Source organism: Mobula hypostoma, chromosome 1 (genome assembly GCF_963921235.1).
Source record: "Mobula hypostoma chromosome 1, sMobHyp1.1, whole genome shotgun sequence".
NCBI lineage: Eukaryota > Metazoa > Chordata > Chondrichthyes > Myliobatiformes > Myliobatidae > Mobula > Mobula hypostoma.
The window spans coordinates 199,976,233-199,998,378 of NC_086097.1; the positions used below are offsets into that span (position 1 = coordinate 199,976,233).

General features: G+C 42.0%; 1 long non-coding RNA gene across 1 annotated transcript; it reads right to left on the reverse strand.

The window, feature by feature from the left end:
* Nucleotides 1-561: 561 nt before the first annotated feature.
* On the reverse strand, nucleotides 562-20,019 carry LOC134342893 (uncharacterized). Its single transcript, XR_010017135.1, has 3 exons — nucleotides 19,937-20,019; nucleotides 15,302-15,355; nucleotides 562-595 (listed from the first exon to the last, which is right to left on the reverse strand). It is a non-coding gene; the product is annotated as an uncharacterized LOC134342893 (long non-coding RNA).
* Nucleotides 20,020-22,146: the final 2,127 nt, after the last annotated feature.

Here is a 22,146-nt window from a genome sequence, read left to right on the forward strand (position 1 = left end):
GTTAGCATTCCCACAATTCACTAAACCTAACTGTATGCCTGTGGAATGAGGGAGGAAACCAGAGAACCCAGAAGAGACACACGTCGTCACGGGTAAAACGTACAAACTTCTTACAGCCAGTGGTGGGAATTGAACCCCAACTGGTGAGTGCTGTTGCTATAAAGCATTGTAATGACTGCCATGCTACTGCACTGCCTTTTTGAACGCTTCTAAATACGGACCACAACAGTTCAACATTTCATCATCAAGATTCGCCTTGCCTTCTGGCTATTTCCTGACTCCAGCGCCCAGATGCTCAGTTTCATTTCACCACTGCTGTTGTCTGATTCTCCACTCTTCACCTTGTTGCTTGTTTCCACTATTGCTTTAACCCCAGCAACCTGCACCTCTGACCTTCGCTCTGCCGACACAGTTTATCTGGTATCGTCCTTGATCCTCAGAGCAATGCTCCAGGAGACGTAATAATAAGAAGCAAAAGATGGACAAATGAGCAAGTAAGAGTACTGACCAGTGGTAGTAGATTTTCTGTTGTAAAATGTTTCATTTATAACTGGCTGCAGTGAATCTGAAAACCACAGCGACGTCATATCTCTGTCTGCAAAATCAACAGAATATCAAACGGTTAATACCTCTGTTTTGCATTGTATTTTCTAATGACTTAAAGGAGACTGTTGATTCTATGCTGACTCCCAGAACACTCCCATCAATCATATTCTTGTGTTTATTTCCCAGCAAACTACCGTCTCACACATGTCCTTAAAAACCTCCTGATTCTCCTACCAGCCACCTGCATCAGGGGTAACTTACAGCAAATTAAATGAACATCTAGGATGAAAATGAGGTGTGAAGCGCTCAAGAAACACCCTCAAATTCACAGGGAGAATACACAAACTGCACATAGTTAGCATCGAAGGTCAGGATCTAAACTGGAGCTTTGAAACACTTGCACTCTACCGTATTCTAATATAACTATTATCACAGCATAACAATTAAAGGTTTCGAGATATTCTTGTACCTTTGTATTAAATTTCCATCTACTGCCATTTTCATCAATAGTATTTGGTTTATCCTTGTGTTAATGACAATACCCTTTCTGTGTTTCCCCATAATAATGATATTGTTGTAGTAATAAATATACATTGGTATATTTTTTCAGGTAAACACTGGTACTAGGTACCAGTGGCCATTGCCGTCAACTAGGTATGAGCAACACACACAAAATGCTGGAGAAACTCAGCAAGTCAGGTAGCAACTATGGTGGTGCGGGGGAGTAAACAGTTGACACTTTGGACTGAGACCCTTCATCAGGGTCTGGGCATGAACATCAACCATTTAGTCCCCTCTGTGGATGCTACCCTACTTTCTGAGTTCCTCCAACATTTTGTGTGTGTTGCTCAAGATTTCCAGCCTCGACAGAATTCCTTGTTTTTAGCAGAAGGCATGCTTTGCCTAGCGTTCATCACACCTGCGCCTGTCACAGTACAGATAGTCTCTCATTAGTAGTCAGGTGAAGTGCTGTAATGAATACTTAACAATCTAAACATAATGGCCTAACATATCAACATTCCATGTTCAAGAAATATTTGAAAAATATGAATAGTATTTGCAAGCATTCATCCACCTGAAGGCCAAGCAGATCACTTGGATATAGCATGGAAGATGCTAATGTTTATGATGCAGCAGTATTCATGATCAGTGAAGGAAGGAACAGAAATGAAAATTAGTTTGAAAACCACTTAACAGAAATAATAGATATAATTGAAGAAATGTACGCTACTCGCAGTCACACATTTCCTAATTCTAAAACATTTTGAAATCTAGACTAAGTTAATGAAGCTGAGTAAAAAATGACATAGGATGCAAACCAACAACCTACACTAAAAAATTCAGATCATTGCACAAGGAAATTTTCAAGTACTGAAAATGACGGACTTGAAAATTTCATGTCATGCGCTTGTCCTTCAATTACTAAAGTTGCCTCTTTGAAATCCATGAATAGTAAAGTCCTTACCAAAAGGAACAAGCAAATGATCTGCTGGACAGGGCACTACTTGAGATGTATCCAAGTGAGATGGATATCTCCCAGCCTGTGCTTGATGCTCTTCCACAGCTGCCTGGTATGAGAGAGCTCAATGCAGAACCTTCACAAACTGAACTCAAAAACGCTCTTTTGAGATAAGAAAGCACCTGGCAGGATTGTAATTCCAAATGAAGTTCACATCTTGTCATATTCCCATCAGTTGCTAATCCTCTATGGGCTCCTCCTTCTTGGTTGCCTCTCCCCATGGGTTGCACAAAGAACAAAAGTAACTGGGAAGGCAACCAAAACATCTCCATCCATAGCAAAATTGGAAGGACCTTTGCCAGAGTCATGCTAAAGGTTCTGTCAATTATCTGGCAGATTATATCCGGTGGGGACAGTGGAAAGATTGATAGCGAGCATTATCTTCTTTTTAAGTTGTCTTCAAGGCAAGTCAAGAGAACAGCAATGGCACTTTCTTCTGCTCATCCAGATTTGGCAGTGACCAGGATGGGTCACCAGCAGATAATGGAGGGGACCTGTCATCCCCTAAACATCGCAGTCTCTTTTGTTTCTGTCATGACAACAGGCACACCACTGTTTAGCAACATACTAGAGAGTACCCCAGTGGCTGTCCCCCTTAACAATAAATACTTCTGTTTGAGTACTGTTGGGGACGACGGCCTACCTGGGGGAAGCAACAGTGGCCATACCTCTGGCACAGAGTCTGGTGTGGCTCAGAAGTGTAGGGAAAGGAAGAAGGCTGCAGTAATAGGGGACTCTATAGTTAGGAGTCAGACAGGCGATTCTGTGGATGCAGGAAAGAAACATGGATGGTAGTTTTCCTCCCAGATGCCAGGGTCCGGAATGTTTCTGATCGTGTCCAAGATACCCTGAAGTGGGAAGGTGAACAGCCAGAAGTCGTGGTACATATGGTACCAACGACATAGGTAGGAAAAGGGAGGAGGTCCTGAAAACAGACTACAGGAAGTTAGGAAGGAAGTTGAGAAGCAGAACCACAAAGGTGGAAATACGTGGTTGAGGGATTGGGGCAGGGGACAAGGATTTAGATTTCTGGATCATTGGGACCTCTTTTCAGGCAGGCGTCACCTATACACTTGAATCTGAGGGGGACCAATATCCTGGCAGGGAAGTTTGCTAAGGCTATTGGGGAGAGTTTAAACTAGAATTGTTGGGGGGGGTGGGAACTGAAATGATGAGAAGGAGGAAGGGGCTGTTGGCTCACAAGCAGAGAAAGCTTGGAGACAATGTGAGAGTGAGGATAGGCAGGTGATAGAGAAGGGATATGCTCAGACCAGTGGTTTGAGATGTGTCTACTTTAATGCAAGAAGCATCATGAACAAAACGGATGAGCTTAAAGCATGCATCAGTACTTGGAGCTATGGTGTTGTGGCCATTACAGAGACTTGGATGGCTCAGGGGCAGGAATGGTTACTTAGAGTGCCAGGCTTTAGATGATTCAGAAAGGACGGGGAGGGAGGTAGGGAGGACGGGCGAGACTGCGCAGGCGCGTGACGTCAATAGGACCGCGCGGAGAGTTTAAAAAGGAGACTACCCTATACAGTGGGCAGCTGTCAGAGCGGGCAGCAGATTGAGTGGGAGCAGAGCGTAGGCTTTGGCTTCAACGGGCTTCGGCGGTAAACGGGAAGAGGCGAGAGCGAAGCGCCAACTCTTCTTTTTTCTCCCCCCGCCCCACTTTCGCGAATCAGCCCGGACAGACAGGAACAGCAAGGCTCACACAGCTAATGGTTTAAAAAGTTCGTCTGTTTGGCGAGGTAAGTGGGTGAGTAGACTTATTTTTCCTGTTTCATTCCTGCAGAATTAGATAGCATGCCTGCAGGGTTAGTGCTTTGTTCAGGGTGTCAGAAGTGGGAATCCTGGGAGATCTCCAGCCTCCCTGATGGCCACAACTGCGCCAGGTGCACCGAGATGCAGCTCCTCAGAGACCGTGTTAGGGATCTGGAGCTGCAGCTTGATGACCTACTGCTTATTAAGGAAAGTGAAGAGGTGATAGACAGGAGCTACAGGGAGGTAGTCATCCCTAGGCTACAGGGGTCAGAAAACTGGGTCACTGTCAAGAGAGGGAAGGGAAATGCCCAGATAGTGGAGAGCACACCTGTGGCTGTCCCCCTCAGCAACAAATATCTTGTTCTGGATGCTGTTGAGGGGGATGACCTGACAGGGGACGCCCACGGTGACCGGGTCTCTGGCACTGAGCCTGGTGCTGTTGTGCAGGAGAGAAGGAGGGAGAAGAGAAATGCGGTAGCTGTAAGGGATTCCATAGTCAGGGGAATGGACAGGAGATTCTGTGAGCCTGATAGAGATACCCGCATGGTGTGTTGCCTCCCAGGTGCCAGGGTACGGGATGTCTCGGATCGGGTCCTGAATATTCTACAGAGGGAGGGTGAGCAGCCAGTTGTCTTGGTACATGTTGGTACCAATGACATAGATAGGACAAAGGAGGAGGTCCTGAAAAGATATTTCCAGGAATTAGGAAGGAAGCTGAGAAGCAGGACCTCCAGGGTAGTAATCTCGGGATTGCTACATATGCCACGTGCAAGTGAGGGCAAGAATAGTCGGATCAGGCAGATAAATGCGTGGCTGAGAGACTGGTGTAGGGGGCAGGGCTTCAGATTCTTGGATAATTGGGATCTCTTCTGGGGGAAGTATGACCTGTTCAAAAAGGACAGGTTACACCTGAACCTGAAGGGGAACAATATCCTGGTGGGAAAGTTTAATAGAGCTGTTAGGGAGGGTTAAAACTAATTTGGCAGGGGGATGGGAACCGGAATGACAGGGCGGAGGATGGGGAAAACAGAAATAAATCTAAGATAGTGAGCAGTAGAGATGTCAGGAAAGATAGGCAGGTGATGGGGCAAACTTGTAGCCATTAGGATGAGTTGCAGTGCAATAAAGTTGCAGTGAAATCAAAGTGAAAAGTATCAAATACTGGTCTTAAGGTGTTGTACTTAAATGCACGCAGCATAAGAAATAAGGTGGATAGTCTTGTCGTACAGCTACAGATTGGCAGGTATGATATTGTGGCCATCACTGAGACCTGGCTAAAGGATGCATGTCTCTGGGAGCTGAACGTCCAAGGATACACGGTGTATCGGAAGGATAGGAAGGTAGGCAGAGAGGGAGGTGTGGCTTTATTGGTAAGAAATAATATTAAATCATTAGAAAGAGGTGATATAGGATCGGAAGGTGCAGAATCTTTATGGGTTGAGCTGAGAAATAATAGGGGTAAAAGGACCCTGATGGCAGTTATTTATAGGCCTCCAAACAGCTGCAGAGATGTGGACTACAAATTACAACTGGAAATAGAAAAGGCTTGTCAGAAGGGCAGTGTTATTATAATTGTGGGGGATTTTAACATGCGAATGGATTGGGAAAATCAGGTCGGCACTGGATCTCAAGAGAGAGAATTTGTAGAATGTCTGCGAGATGGCTTTTTAGAACAGCTTTTTGTTGAGCCCACTAGGGGATCGGCTGTGCTGGATTGGGTATTGTGTAATGAACTGGAGGTGATTAGAGAGATTGAGGTGAGGGAACCCTTAGGAGGCAGTGGTCATAACATGATTGAGTTCACTGTGAAATTTGAAAAAGAGAAGCCGAAATCTGATGTGTCTGTATTTCAGTGGAGTAAAGGAAGTTACAGAGGCGTGAGAGAGGAACTGGCCAAAGTTGACTGGAAAGAGACACTGGTGGGAAAGACAGCAGAGCAGCAGTGGGTGGAGTTTATGCGAGAAATGAGGAATGTGCAAGACAGGTATATTCCAAAAAAGAAGAAATTTTTGAGTGGAGAAAGGATGCAAACGTGGTTGACAAGAGAAGTCAAAGCCAAAGTTAAAGCAAAGGAGAAGGCATACAAGGAAGCAAAAAATTAGCGGGAAGACAGAGGATTGCGAAGTTTTTAAAACCTTACAAAAGGAAACCAAGAAGGTCATAAGAGGGAAAAGATTAACTATGAAAGGAAGCTAGCAAATAATATCGAAGAGGATACTAAAAGCTTTTTCAAGAATATAAAGAGTAAAAGACAGGTGAGAGTAGATATAGGACTGATAGAAAATGATGCTGGAGAAATTGTAATGGGAGATGAGGAGATGGCAGAGAAACTGAACAAGTATTTTGCATCAGTCTTCATTGAGGAAGACATCAGCAGTATACCGGACACTCAAGGGTGGCAGGGAAGAGAAATGTGCGCAGTCACAATTACGACAGAGAAAATACTCAGGAAGCTGAATAGTCTGAAGGTAGATAAATCTTCCGGACCAGATGGAATGCACCCACGTGTTCTGAAGGAAGTAGCTGTGAAGATTGTGGAGGCATTGGCGATGATCTTTCAAAAGTCGATAGATTCTGGCATGGTTCTGGAGGACTGGAAGATTGCAAATGTTACTCTGCTATTTAAGAAGGGGGCAAAGAAGCAAAAAGGAAATTATAGACCTGTTAGCTTGACATCGGTGGTTGGGAAGTTGTTGGAGTGGATTATCAAGGATGAGGTTACAGAGTACCTGGAGGCATATGACAAGATAGGCAGAACTCAGCATGGATTTCTTAAAGGAAAATCCTGCCTGACAAACCTATTACAATTTTTTGAGGAAATTACCAGTAGGCTAGACAAGGGAGATGTAGTGGATGTTGTATATTTGGATTTTCAGAAGACCTTTGACAAGGTGCCACACATGAGGCTACTTAACAAGATAAGAGCCCATGGAATTATGGGAAAGTTACATACATGGATAGAGCGTTGGCTGATTGGCAGGAAACAGAGATTGGGAATAAAGGGATCCTATTCTGGTTGGCTGCCGGTTACCAGTGGTGTTCCACAGGGATCAGTGTTGGGGCCGCTTCTTTTTACATTGTACATCAACGATTTGGATTATGGAATAGATGGCTTTGTGGCTAAGTTTGCTGATGATACGAAGATAGGTGGAGGGGCCGGTAGTGCTGAGGAAACGGAGAGTTTGCAGAGAGACTTGGATAGATTGGAAGAATGGGCAGAGAAGTGGCAAATGAAGTACAATGTTGGAAGGTGTATGGTTATGCACTTTGGCAGAAAAAATAAACGGGCAGACTATTATTTAAATGGGGAAAGAATTCAAAGTTCTGAGATGAAACGGGACTTGGGAGTCCTCGTACAGGATGCCCTTAAAGTTAACCTCCAGGTTGAGTCAGTAGTGAAGAAGGCGAATGCAATGTTGGCATTCATTTCTAGAGGAATAGAGTAAAGGAGCAGGGATGTGATGTTGAGGCTCTATAAGGCACTGGTGAGACCTCACTTGGAGTACTGTGGGCAGTTTTGGTTTCCTCATTTAAGAAAGGATGTGCTGACGTTGGAGAGGGCACAGAGAAGATTCACTAGAATGATTCTGGGAATGAGAGGGTTAACATATGAGGAACGTTTGTCCGCTCTTGGACTGTATTCCTTGGAGTTTAGAAGAATGAGGGGAGACCTCATGGAAACATTTCGAATGTTGAAAGGCATGGACAGAGTGGATGTGGCAAAGTTGTTTCCCATGATGGGGGAGTCTAGTACGAGAGGGTATGACTTAAGGATTGAAGGGCGCCCATTCAGAACAGGGATGCGAAGAAATTTTTTTAGCCAGAGGGTGGTGAATCTATGGAATTTGTTGCCACGGGCAGCAGTGGAGGCCAAGTCACTGGGTGTATTTAAGGCAGAGATTGATAGGTATCTGAGTAGCCAGGGCATCAAAGGTTATGGTGAGAAGGCGGGGCAGTGGGACTAAATGGGAGAATGGATCAGCTCATGATAAAATGGCGGAGCAGACTCGATGGGCCGAATGGCCAACTTCTGCTCCTTTGTCTTATGGTCTTATGGTCTTAAAAGAGGTGGGGACGTGGCACTGCTGATCAGATATAGTGTCACGGCTGCAGAAAAGGAGGAAGTCAAGGAGGGATTGTCTACTGAGGCTCTGTGTGTGGAAGTTAGAAACAGGAGCAGGTCAATAACTCTACTGGGTGTTTTTTATACACCACCCAATAATAACATCGAGGAGCAGTTAGGGAGACAGATTCTGGAAAAATGTAATAATAACAGGGTTGTCATGGTGGGAGATTTTAATTTCCCAAATATTGATTGGCAGCTCCCTATAGCAAAGGGTTTAGATGGGGTGGAGTTTGTTAGGTGTGTTCAGGAGGGTTTCATGACACAATATGTAGATAAGCCTACTGTACTTGATCTGGTATTGGGGTAAGAATCTGGTCAGGTATCAGATCTCTCAGTGGGAGAGCATTTTGGAGATAGTGATCACAATTCCAGTTCCTTTACCATAGCATTGGAGAGGAATAGGAACAGACAAGTTAGGAAAGTGTTTAATTGGAGTAAGGGGAAATATGAAGCTATCAGGCAGGAACTTGGAAGCATAAATTGGGAACAGATGTTCTCAGGGAAATGTACGGCAGAAAAGCGACAAATATTCAGGGGATATTTGAGTGGCGTTACGCATAGGTACATTCCAATGAGACAGGGAAAAGATGGTAGGGTACAGGAAACCTGGTGTACAAGGGCTGTTGAAAATCAAGTCAAGAATAAAAGAAAAGCTTATGAAAGGTTCAAAAAACTAGGTAATGATAGAGATCTAGAAGATTATAAGGCCAGCAGGAAGGAGCTTAAGAATGAAATTAGGAGAGCTAGGAGGGGCCATGAGAAGGCCTTGGCGAGCAGGATTAAAGAAAACCCCAAGGCATTCTACAAATATGTGAAGAGCAAGAGGATAAGGCATGAGAGAATAGGACCAAGCAAGTGTGACAGAGTAGAGATAGCCCAGGAAATTATAGACCAGTGTGTCTTACTTCAGTGGTTGTTAATTTGATGGAAAAGATCCTGAGAGGCAGGATTTATGAATATTTAGAGAGGCATAATATGATTAGGAATAGTCAGCAAGGCTTTGTCAAAGGCAAGTCATGCCTTACAAGCCTAATTGAATTTTTTGAGGATGTGACTAAACACATAGAAGAAAGTAGAGCAGTAGATGTAGTGTATATGGATTTCAGCAAGGCATTTGATAAGGTATTCCATGCAAGGCTTATTGAGAAAGTAAGGAGGCATGGGATCCAAGGGGACATTGCTTTGTGGATCCAGAACTGGCTTGCACACAGAAGGCAAAGAGTGGTTGTGGACTGGTCATATTCTGCATGGAGGTCGGTGACCAGTGGTGTGCTGCAGTGATCTGTTCTGGGACCCTTACTTTTCGTGATTTTTATAAACGACCTGAATGAGCAAGTGGAGGGATGGGTTAGTAAATTTGCTGATGACACAAAGGTTGGGGGTGTTGTGGATAGTGTGGAGGGCTGTCAGAGGTTACAGTGGGACAGTAGGACATTGATAAGATGCAAAACTGGGCTGAGAAGTGGCAGATAGAGTTCAACCCAGATAAGTGTGGGGTGGTTCATTTCGTAGGTTAGTTATGATGGCAGAATGTAGTATTAATTTTAAGACTCTTGGCAGTGTGGACGATCAGAGGGATCTTGGAGTCTAAGTCTGTAGGACACTCAAAGTTGCTGCGCAGGTTGACTGTGTGGTTAAGAAGGTTAAGAAGGCATATGATGCATTGGCTTTTATCAACCGCGGGATTGAGTTTAAGAGCCGAGAGGTAATGTTACAGCTATATAGGACCCTGGTCAGACCCCACTTGGAGTACTGTGCTCAGTTCTGGTCATCTCACTACAGGAAGGATGTGGAAACTATAGAAAGGGTGCAGAGGAGATTTACAAGGATGTTGTCTGGATTGGGGAGCATGCCTTATGAGAATGGATTAAGTGAACTTGGCCTTTTCTCCTTGGAGTGGCAGAGGATGAGAGGTGATCTGATAGAGACGTATAAGACAATGAGAGGCTTTGATCATGTGGATAGTCAGGCTTTTTCCCAGGACTGAAATGGCTAACATATGAGGGCACAGTTTTAAGGTGCTTGGAAGTAGGTACAGAGAAGATGTCAGGGGTAGCTTTTTTCAGGGGTAGGGTAGAGAGTGGTGAATGCATGGAATGGGCTGCTGGCAATGGTGGTTCTACCTACATTGCGTCACAAAAGAGAGGTCATTCAGCTCATCATTAGGGCCCAAGGCAATTTATTCTCTCTCACATCTCCATGTACTCCTCTTAAGTTCTTTAGCCTCTATTTAATTTTAGCCTCTCTAGCTTCACTAGGGGAAATTATTTTAGCCTCTCTAGCTTCACTAGGGGAAATTATTTTAGCCTCTCTAGCTTCACTAGGGGAAATTTATAATATCTAATTAACAACCAACAATTCTTTGGAAATCCAACAGTGAAAATGCACATGGTTACAGGGAAAATATGTTAACTTTGCACAGGCTACTCCTGAGGTCAGTATTTACCCAAATTCCTGGAGCTACACTAACCACTGTGCTACCTTTCCTTATAAAGGTGGTCTCAGATAAAGAGTAAAGTGAAGCAGGCCTATGTGATAACCCCTACTTTATCGGACACCATGTTTTCCTGTTGCGGATTTACAGCTTCCCTCAGGATTCACAGGGTTTCAAGTTCAAGTTCAGTTCAAGTTCATTGCCATTCAACAATGCACATGTATGTAGTTAAGCGAAACATCATTTCTCCGGGGCCAAGATGCAAGACAAGAGTACATTTGGCCGCACACTGCACATAGTTAGGATGCAGCACAGACAAGTCACAGAATACTACTGAAGTCCCTGTGTGACATGGCCTGAAAATTGACAGGTTGACATCAAGTGTAAGGTGCATGTTTATGTATGACAGTATAGTGTTACTGGTGCTAGTATAATAAAACAAACAAAAATATGTGAAACATTAGCAGTAAAAAATGAAAAGTGACCAGTGCAGGATGAGAGTGTATCTGTGAGCTGGGGAGTGGGTGGAGGCTGGTCATTCAGACAGGGTGTATATGGGCGCTGGGTGGCAGTAGGGTGTCTAACAGCCTAGGGGAAGAAGCTGTCACCCAGCCTGACAGTTCTAGTTGTTATGCTGCATTACCTTCTGTCATCAGGTAGAAGAGATAGTGGAAAGGATAGGAGGTGTCTTTGACAATGCTGGATGCAGTGTGCATGCAGCATTTCTGATATATATCCGGAGTGGGGGGGGGGAGGGAGAGACCCCAGTGACATTTACAGCAGCCCTTATTATTTTCCAACCTGATGCATTGCCATTCCCATACCAGACTGTGATGCGGATGGTCAGGGCACTCTGGATGGTGCTCCAGTAGAACGTAGTGAGAATAGGGGTTGTAAAGTTTTGCTTGCCTCAGTTTTCTCAGGAAGTGAAGGTGGTGCTCTGCTCTCTTGGTTGAAGGGGTAGTGTTGTGGGACGAAGTGAGATCGTCAGCTATGTGCACGCAAAGAAACTTGGTGCTCCTGTCTCTCTCTATGGAGAAGTCCTTGATATGCAGTAGAATGTGGTCAGCCTGCACCTTCCTGAAATTGAAATCATCTCATTAGTCTTGTCCACGTTGAAACTCAGGTTGGTGTGTTTATACAAGATGCTCTATCTTCTCTCTGTATGCTGTTTCATCATTGCTGCTGATGAGGCCAACTACTGTTGTGTTATCAGTTAACTTAATGATATGATTAGAAATGGATCTGGCAGTTCAACCAGGCGTTAGCAATGTGAACAGCAGTGGGCTGAGCACACAGACCTGGGGGGACTAGTGCTCAGCGTGATGGAGCCAGGATTATTGCTGCCAGTCTGGACTGTTTGTGGCTCTTGCATCTGTATAGATTGAAAGCCAAGGCAATGTTGCTACAAGTCCTGATCGGAGAGTTTTCTAGTGTTAACGATGCTGCCCAGCTGCCCAAACAGATACAGTAATCATGTTTAGCAGATAATGGAGCATCCTCTTCATGCATGCGCCATGTTCTCTCTCATTACCAGTGTCAACAAGTATATGGTTATGAGACAAGACAATATGCTTTGCCCATGATCAAACTCAGCAATGCTATGGTGGCAACAGTCATAACAGATGAAAATTCTCTTGATGAAGAACTCAGTATAAGGATTGGAGAGACAGACAGCAAATTCAGCTGATTACCAAATTGACACAAGAGCATAACAAGCTTATTGTTGGGACTAAGATTCGGAACCACAAGTGCTACATCCTTAGAATACTACTGCAGGCAGTAAAAGAAGTACCTGTAAAGAGACATGAACAATTTCCACCTGGAAGTAAGTCACCTCCAAGCCATTAATCGAGAGAGCAGATGTAATACATCTCAGCATTCATCAAGCAAAGCAGAGCTTGCTAGTTTGGGTACATGCAAAGGCTGAAAGCAAGCCACACCCTCACAGTTATGTTTAAAGGGGGGGGGGACTGTCAGAACCACAGGTGTTCTGAGTTTCATTTTCAAAGATGCTAGTGAAAGCCTTTAATGTTGATTATGAGAAGTGGGAAACTACACTGGATTTCATAAGAACAGCAACAATGGCTGCAGGTTGGGATGTACCACTATCACAATTAATGGTTCCAACAGTTTCAGTGGGGCTATGTGACTATAACTCACCCAGCATAGTCAGCTATCGACACTTTCAATCACGACACACACACCAATTCTGGATTTCCAGAAATGGCTTATTTATTCTTCAGTAAAATGCACAATGTGACATCGGTGGCAGTATTGAAAATCTCATCTCCATCCTCATCTGGAATATGAAGGATGGCAACACTTCATAACACTCATCTGTACTTCCCCTTTATAATCTTTATCTGTAGTTGATCCAAGCAACAAGCACCTGGGCCTGGATATACTACTGGAATGCCATTCCTAGTTGGATGACATTGTTGAGCAAGGTTAACAGGTTAGTTAAGCTCCACATATGATGATTACATACTGCATGAAAGAAATCTTCTTTTAAACATGATTGAAATATTGGCTAGTCCAATCACAAACAAGAGAAAATCTGTGATGCTGGAAATCCAAGCAACACACACACACAAAAAACGCTAGAGGAACTCAGCAGGCCAGGCAGCATCTATGGAAAAGAGTACAGTCAACGTTTCATCAGGACTGAGGTCTCGGCCTCAAACAGGGAAAGAGGAGGAGACCTGGGGGGGAGGAAAGAGACCAGTGTGGAAAATAGATGAAGAAGGGAAGGGGAGGTAAGGAGCAGAATGTCTCTTATATCTTGAAAAGGAAAGCTATATTCTGGGAACAGATGCAGTGGAGATGAAGGAACTGAGTAAAGGGAATAGCATTTTTACAGGAGACAGGGTGGGAAAAAGTATGGTCCAGATAACCATGGGAACTGGTAGGTTTATAATAGATAGTGTATTGGTAGACAGTTTGTCTCCAGAGATGGAGACAGATAGATCGAGAAAGAAGAAGGACGTGTCAGAAATGGACCAAGTGAATTTAAGGGTTAGAGAAGTTAGAGGCAAAGTTGATGAAATTGACGTGCTCAGCATGGGTTCACGAAGCCATAACAATGCTGTTATCAATGTTGCAGAGGAAGAGTTGGGACGCATTACCAGAGATGGTGTGGAACATGGACTGACCTATGTAGCCAACGAAGAGGCAGGCATAGCTGCCGCACTTTGAGTTTGCAGAAGGTGGGATGAGCCAAAGGAAAAGTTGTTGAGGATGAGGACCATTTCTGCCAGAAGGAAGAGGATGGTTGTAGAAGGGAATAGTTTGGTTCTTTTATTAGAAACCTGGCACTCAACATCAGTAAGACGAAAGAGCTGATTGTGGACTTCAGGAAGGGTAAGACGAAGGAACACATAGAGGGATCAGAAGTGGAGAGAGTGAGCAGTTTCAAGTTCCTTGGCGTCAAGATCTCTGAGAATCTAACCAGGTCCCAACCCACTGATGTAGTTATAAAGAAGGCAAAGACAGCAGCTATACTTTATTAGGAGTTTGAAGAGATTTGGCGTGTCAACAAATACACTCAAAAACTTCTATAGTTGTACCATGGAGAGCATTCTGACAGGCTGCATCACTGTCTGGTATGGAGGGTCTACTGCACCGGACTGAAAGAAGCTACAGAAGGTTGTAAATCCAATCGGCTCCATCTTGGGTACTAGCCTACAAAGTACCCAGGACATCTTTAGGGAGCAGTGTCTCAGAAAGGCAGCGTCCATTATTAAGGACTTCCAGCACCCAGGGCATGCCCTTTTCTCATTGTTACCATCAGGTAGGAGATACAGAATCCTGAAGGCACACACTCAGCAATTCAGGAACAGCTTCTTCCCCTCTGCCATCCGATTTCTAAATGGACCTTGAAGCTTTGGACACTACCTCACTTTTTTTAATATATAGTATTTCTGTTTTTGCACAGTTTTTAAAAATCTATTCAATATACCTAATTGATTTACTTGTTTATTTATTATGTTTTGATTTACTTATTGTTATTATTATTTTTCGCTCTCTGCTAGATTATGTATTGCATTGAACTGCTGCTGCTAAGATAACAAATTTCACATCACATGCCGGTGATAATAAACCTGATTCTGATTCTTATTCTGAAGAAAAAGGTGGAGCGCTTTAAGAACTTCTGATGGGAGATAAAAGTGTATAGAGGCTAGACATCCATGTGAAAGTGAGGTGGGCAGGCTAGGAAATTGAAAGTTACTGAGGAGAACGAGAGCATGAGTAGCATCATGGATGTAGGTGGGAAGGGACTGAACCAAGGGGGATTGAATGGAGTAGAGGTATGAGGACATGAGTTCACTGGGACAGGAGCAGGCAGTGACAGTAGGCCTACCCAGACCATCAGGTTTGAGGATCTTGGGTCAGACGTAGAAGCAAACAGTATGGGGTAAGGGAACTACTGTATTAGTTCGGTAGCAGTGAATGGGAGTTCTCCAAACTTGATAAGGTCGGTGATGGTATCTCAAAATACCAGTGATAAAGTCTAAGCCTTTATCCTGAGTGATCACTAATATGCCATGATGAAGTACAGAACATCACAAATATAATGTTACAATGCAAAGCTCTTATCTACTGAATGTAAAAGCTCTTATCTACTTAATATAAAAATTTTTTTCTTCTAATGCATTTACATAAAACCAAGTTGCCCATACTAAATTAGAATTGTACTGAGAATTTTGTTTGGAATAGGAAACAATTCTGACAATAGATCTTTCCAATGAATTACAAGCTAGGATACAGACTAAGAAATGTGAACTAAAATCCATCACTTTCAGGAGGATTTTGTTGATTAGAAGGTTAGGTCATTCATATTGGAAATCTGCAATAAAATATTTAATTGCAAATTTTGAATGTATTAGAGCATAACAAGAAAGCATCTCACCTAGAACACCAGCCATAACACAGATGAAAATGCAGTCCGTCTCATTTTTACTCACTGCAATGGAAATAGATTTTAAATTAATCTGTTCTTAATTACTGTAGCCTGTCTCACAATTTAGAGAGTAGTAGATTTCTCAGTTAAAGTAACTGTCTATCTTTTTTGGGACAAACATGCAACGCTTTGGTGCGTTATCTTATTTTGACTTCTCACAATCATTCTGACTGCTTTTCCTCTTCTGTGAAGAAGTATCAGATGCTTCACACATAAAATTTCTGAAAACGTTTACTCAGTTGTATGAGGCAACTACGAACACTGCTGTTGCTAGGACCTCCATATCCTGTATTTTGTACTAGGTGAGCCAAGTCAAAATAAAATTATGAGAAGCTTAATTCAAATTAACTTTCCTACTTTGCATGTCTTTCCTACTGTAAAAAAGAGAAGTATTGATATTTGGTCTGTTAGATACAGGATTTGTTCCATCCTCTATAAAATCCCATTACGTTAAACTCACATTAAAAAGATAAAATTTGTAGTATATACTTTCTCTGCTTGTAAATTATACTATAGTATCGAGTCAAGCTCATGAAGATACACTCTCAATTATCCATTATTAGCTGGTCCTATCAGTGGTATTTTCATTGTGATCTAGAAAGCTGGTCTTCAATAACTTGAAAAAATATTGCCAGAAGTAACTGCAGGAATTAAGAGCAGAACTACATTTTGTGATGAAAACAATCCCCTTATCCATTAACTTACTGAATAGAGGACAATATTTATGGGAAACAGATGTTATCTAATTAACCATTTGCTGCAAAGTTCCTCTTGATTTTTGTTATACATTGACGTTATCTGGCAAACTAAAAGTAAAAATATCACCAAATAAAGTTTGTATACTCCAATCAGTCTTAAAGTTCCTGTTACATTGGAAATAATCCTGAAATATACAAAGTTTACTAAAAACTAGCTCATATGCAAGATTACTAGCCCATGGGCCAAGACGAAGAGCACTCATCTTTTTTTAAATAAACAAGATCGTAAATCTTGCCTTCATTCTGAGGATCATCAACGTTTTCGGCATTCCCAGGATTACCAACCCTCACCACTATCCAGAATCACCAACCCTTCTCTGATTCCTGGATCATTATCTCCCCCCTCGTTCACAGGTCGCCAATTCTTCCCTCATTCCCAAGATCCCAAACTCTTCTTCCTTTTCCATTTTCACTCCACTTCTAGGTAACTAGACTTTTCCCCCATTGTCAGAGTCAAGAAACCTATCCGTATTACCAAGATCACAAGATCTTTCCTCATTCCCAAAAGTACAAATGTTTCCCCTGTTCCCAGGAACGCTAGTCTGCTCTTATTCTCGGAATCACTGATTGCTCTACAAATTCCGGAATGATAGAGCGGAGGAAGGGGAAAACAGAAATAAATCTAAGATAGTGAGCAGTAGAGATGTCAGGAAAGACAGGCAGGTGATGGGGCAAACTTGTAGCCATTGGGATGAGTTGCAGTGAAATCAAAGTGAAAAGTATCAAATACTGGTCTTAAGGTGTTGCACTTAAATGCACGCAGCATAAGAAATAAGGTGGATGATCTTGTTGTACAGCTACAGATTGGCAGGTATGATATTGTGGCCATCACTGAGACCTGGCTAAAGGATGCATGTCTCTGGGAGCTGAACGTCCAAGGATACACGGTGTATCGGAAGGATAGGAAGGTAGGCAGAGGGGGAGGCGTACTTCTTTGGTAAGAAATGATATTAAATCATTAGAAAGAGGTGATATAGGATCGGAAGGTGCAGAATCTTTATGGGTTGAGCTAAGGAATAGCAGGGGTAAAAGGACCCTGATGGCAGTTATTTATAGGCCTCCAAACAGCTGCAGGGATGTGGACTACAAATTACAACTGGAAATAGAAAAGGCTTGTCAGAAGGGCAGTGTTATGATAATTGTGGGGGATTTTAACATGCGAGTGGATTGGGAAAATCAGGTCGGCACTGGATCTCAAGAGAGAGAATTTGTAGAATGTCTGCAAGATGGCTTTTTAAAACAGCTTGTTGTTGAGCCCACTAGGGGATCGGCTGTACTAGATTGGGTATTGTGTAATGAACCGGAGGTGATTGGAGAGATTGAGGTGAAGGAACCCTTAGGAGGCAGTGGTCATAACATGATTGAGTTCACTGTGAAATTTGAAAAAGAGAAGCCAAAATCTGATGTGTCTGTATTTCAGTGGAGTAAAGGAAACTACAGTGGCATGAGAGAGGAACTGGACAAAGTTGACTGGAAAGAGACACTGGCGGGAAAGACAGCAGAGCAGCAGTGGCTGGAGTTTATGCGAGAAATGAGGAATGTGCAAGACAGGTATATTCCAAAAAAGAAGAAATTTTCGAGTGGAAAAAGGATGCAACCGTGGTGACAAGAGAAGTCAAAGCCAAAGTTAAAGCAAAGGAGAGGGCATACAAGGAAGCAAAAATTATGGGAAGACAGAGGGTTGGGAAGTCTTTAAAACCTTACAAAAGGAAACCAAGAAGGTCATTAAGAGAGAAAAGATTTACTATGAAAGGAAACTAGCAAATAATATCAAAGAGGATACTAAAAGCTTTTTCAAGTATATAAAGAGTAAAAGACAGGTGAGAGTAGATATAGGACCGATAGAAAATGATACTGGAGAAATTGTAATGGGAGTTGAGGAGATGGCAGAGGAACTGAACAAGTATTTTGCATCAGTCTTCACTGAGGAAGACAGCAGTATACCGGACACTCAAGGGTGGCAGGGAAGAGAAGTGTGCGCAGTCACAATTACGACAGAGAAAGTACTCAGGAAGCTGAATAGGCTAAAGGTCGATAAATCTCCTGGACCAGATGGAATGCACCCTCGTGTTCTGAAGGAAGTAGCTGTGGAGATTGCGGAGGCATTAGCGATGATCTTTCAAAAGTCGATAGATTCTGGCATGGTTCCAGAAGACTGGAAGATTGCAAATGTCACTCCGCTATTTAAGAAGGGGGCAAGGAAGCAAAAAGGAAATTATAGACCTGTTAGCTTGACGTCGGTGGTTGGGAAGTTGTTGGAGTTGATTGTCAAGGATGAGGTTACAGAGTACCTGGAGGCATATGACAAGATAGGCAGAACTCAGCATGGATTTCTTAAAGGAAAATCCTGCCTGACAAACCTATTACAATTTTTTGAGGAAATTACCAGTAGGCTAGACAAGGGAGATGCAGTGGATGTTGTATATTTGGATTTTCAGAAGGCCTTTGACAAGGTGCCACACATGAGGCTGCTTAACAAGGTAAGAGCCCATGGAATTACAGGAAAGTTACATACGTGGATAGAGCGTTGGCTGATTAGCAGGAAACAGAGATTGGGAATAAAGGGATCCTATTCTGGTTGGCTGCCGGTTACCAGTGGTGTTCCACAGGGATCAGTGTTGGGGCCGCTTCTTTTTACATTGTACATCAACGATTTGGATTATGGAATAGATGGCTTTGTGGCTAAGTTTGCTGACGATACGAAGTTAGGTGGAGGGGCCGGTAGTGCTGAGGAAACGGAGAGTCTGCAGAGAGACTTGGATAGATTGGAAGAATGGGCAGAGAAGTGGCAAATGAAGTACAATGTTGGAAAGTGTATGGTTATGCACTTTGGCAGAAAAAATAAATGGGCAGACTATTATTTAAATGGGGAAAGAATTCAAAGTTCTGAGATGCAACGGGACTTGGGAGTCCTCGTACAGGATTCCCTTAAGGTTAACCTTCAGGTTGAGTCGGTAGTGAAAAAGGCGAATGCAATGTTGGCATTCATTTCTAGAGGAATAGAGTAAAGGAGCAGGGATGTGATGTTGAGGCTCTATAAGGTACTGGTGAGACCTCACTTGGAGTACTGTGGGCAGTTTTGGTCTCCTTATTTAAGAAAGGATGTGCTGACGTTGGAGAGGGTACAGAGAAGATTCACTAGAATGATTCCGGGAATGAGAGGGTTAACATATGAGGAACGTTTGTCCGCTCTTGGACTGTATTCCTTGGAGTTTAGAAGAATGAGGGGAGACCTCATAGAAACATTATACATCTAGTACGAGAGGGCATGACTTCAGGATTGAAGGGCGCCCTTTCAGAACAGAAATGCGAAAATAATTTTTTAGTCAGAGGATGGTGAATCTATGGAATTTGTTGCCACGGGCAGCAGTGGAGGCCAAGTCATTGGGTGTATTTAAGGCAGAGATTGATAGGTATCTGAGTGGCCAGGGCATCAAAGGTTATGGTGAGAAGGCGGGGCAGTGGGACTAAATAGGATAAAATGGATCAGCTCATGATAAAATGGTGGAGCAGACTCGATGGGCCGAATGGCCTACTTCTGCTCCTTTGTCTTATGGTCTTAAAAAAAAAATTCAAGATCACAGTTTCCTATGCAGAGAAAGTTTCACCTTCCCTTATTTCCAGACTCACCATTATTTCCTACAGCCGTAGGATCACTAACATCTTTTTAATCCACAAGGTTACTAAACCTTTCCTCATACCCAGGTCATAATTTTTCCTCTATGCCTAGAGCAATATTTCCCTAATATACCACTTGCTGCTTTCTTGTTCTGAAAGTATCCAAGAGGCCATGGCAAAGATACATAATAATCAATAAAACAGAAACCATAGAGAATGGAGTTAGACTTAAAAATCTCCTTGAAGAAACTGGTGGTATTTCCCACAAAGTCAACGACAATAGCAGTGAAATCTGTAAAAACAACATAGAAAATTGATCTATAATAATAAAGTAACTTAACAATAACATTTAAAATGTTCCATAGTAATGAATTATTATCATGAACATTAGAATATATGTTTTTGTAAGGTTAATTAGTTTATACTTTCATTCCAACTATTTAAGGAATAACAGAGATGAATCAGCATAATTAAGTGACTTGTGTGCAAAATTGTAAAATACTCAGCCAGTCAAGCAGCAACTGCAAGGAGAGAAACAAAGTATTTTAGTCTATGGTCTTTCATCAGAAGTGATAAAGAGACTATTAATTGACAGATGTCTAAAACATTAACTCAATTTCTTTCTGCACAGATGTTCCTTGACCTACCGAGTATTCCCAATGACTTATTATACATTTAAGATAAATGGCAAAATACCCAGTTAGGAGATAAGGAAATTTTTGAATTCAGTTAATGACTTAGAATGCACTTCTCAGTTCTCAGTGATATTAATAGCAGTATATATAAAACAGAATTGAATCAGCAACATAAAAGACAATTCAATCCATCAGGCTTCGAAAGGGTTACCAAATTAGCTTCAGAGGGTGGTGGAAGTCGTTTCAAAATTAATTTTCCAAAGCAAGCTGGATATATATTTGAAATAAAATGTATTTCTGTCTATGTACGTCCAATTAAGTAATTCAATCAAAGAGCTATGAGCCAAATCATTTCCCTCTTGTTATCAGGAGCAACAGGGGGTTGGTATCAACTAGAAACAAGCAAGGGAGGGGTGGGAGCTGGGAAATACCCCTTCTTCTTTAGTGTAATGAGTCCACTAACCAGTACCTGCTGTGGTGCCAGTCTGTGCTACTTGGATAACTAGATCTGGAGTTTAAATGGGATCACAAAAGGAGAGAAATGTGGCACAAAAATTTTCTGTTCCTTTTGCTTTTGATCTCAGAAATTACTCCTAAAATCTGGTTGCAGGAAAACATTTCTGAAGCTCAGAGCACTAAACAATTCTACGGCAATGTGTATTTCAACATCCTAATTGTCATAATTACATACACCATGCACAATTCTTTAAAGGGTCATATTTTCATATTTGTTCCATGGTTATGCCTCTTTAGAGAATTGCTTTGACATAAACTAACCTGTCGAGTCATTGCTTCTGTTGTTTAAGCAGTAGCAATATTTCATTGGAAAAATAGATGGATCAATTTTCCAGAAGCTTGAAACTATGGGTGGTAAAATCGTAAGATCAGTCAATATCACTGCAGTTACTACAAATGCATGACAATTTAAGACAAATTTTAAAATCTATGATGAGTACTTACTGTTATAAATAAGAATGGACACTTTATGGAGTGCAAGGGAACTATGGGAAGTGACTCCTAGCAACGAGAAGTATTGTTGATCTCCTGTAAATATTTTATATGTATATTTAGTATACATCTGGACCTTGTAACACTTTTCGAATGTAAATATCTCATCATATCCACAATATATTAATTGGAATTGCTTTGCTTTTCCGAGCATTTAAATAGTTATAAATTTTACCTTCAAGTGTTGTATTTATCATTTTATTGACTAATTCAGTCAAATCAATGGTAGTAGGGTCAAAAGAACCAACTGGTAACTCTGAAAGAGAAGAAGCAGCTTTAAATATCATCAACAGCTGAAGAGAGATTCATTGAATTCAGAGAGGATGCCATATCAAGATAAATACATATATAATAAGTTTATGTGTATGTGTATGTATGTATGCGTGTGTGTATATATATATACACATACACATACATATGTGTATATGTATGTATATCCACATATGCTTCATGATCTGCTGAGATTTTTAAACTTTATTTCAGATTTTTCACCTTCTGCAAGTTTCTTTTGGGTTTTCGTTTGGACTTCTACTCTTTGCATGTCTATTTCCAGTTCTCCAAGGCTTACTGAATTAAGTCTAACAGACCAGCACTTTGTTTTGATGAGAGAAAGTCATTCCAATGCATCTTTGAGACTGTTATTTATTAAATTCTGGGTCAATGCTATCAAAATAAATTAATACCATAACTTACGACATACATTAGGCTCTGATTAATGGCACCAGATTTAAAGAACCAAAATACTTTAAATTTAAATTTCACTCAGGAAATTGAC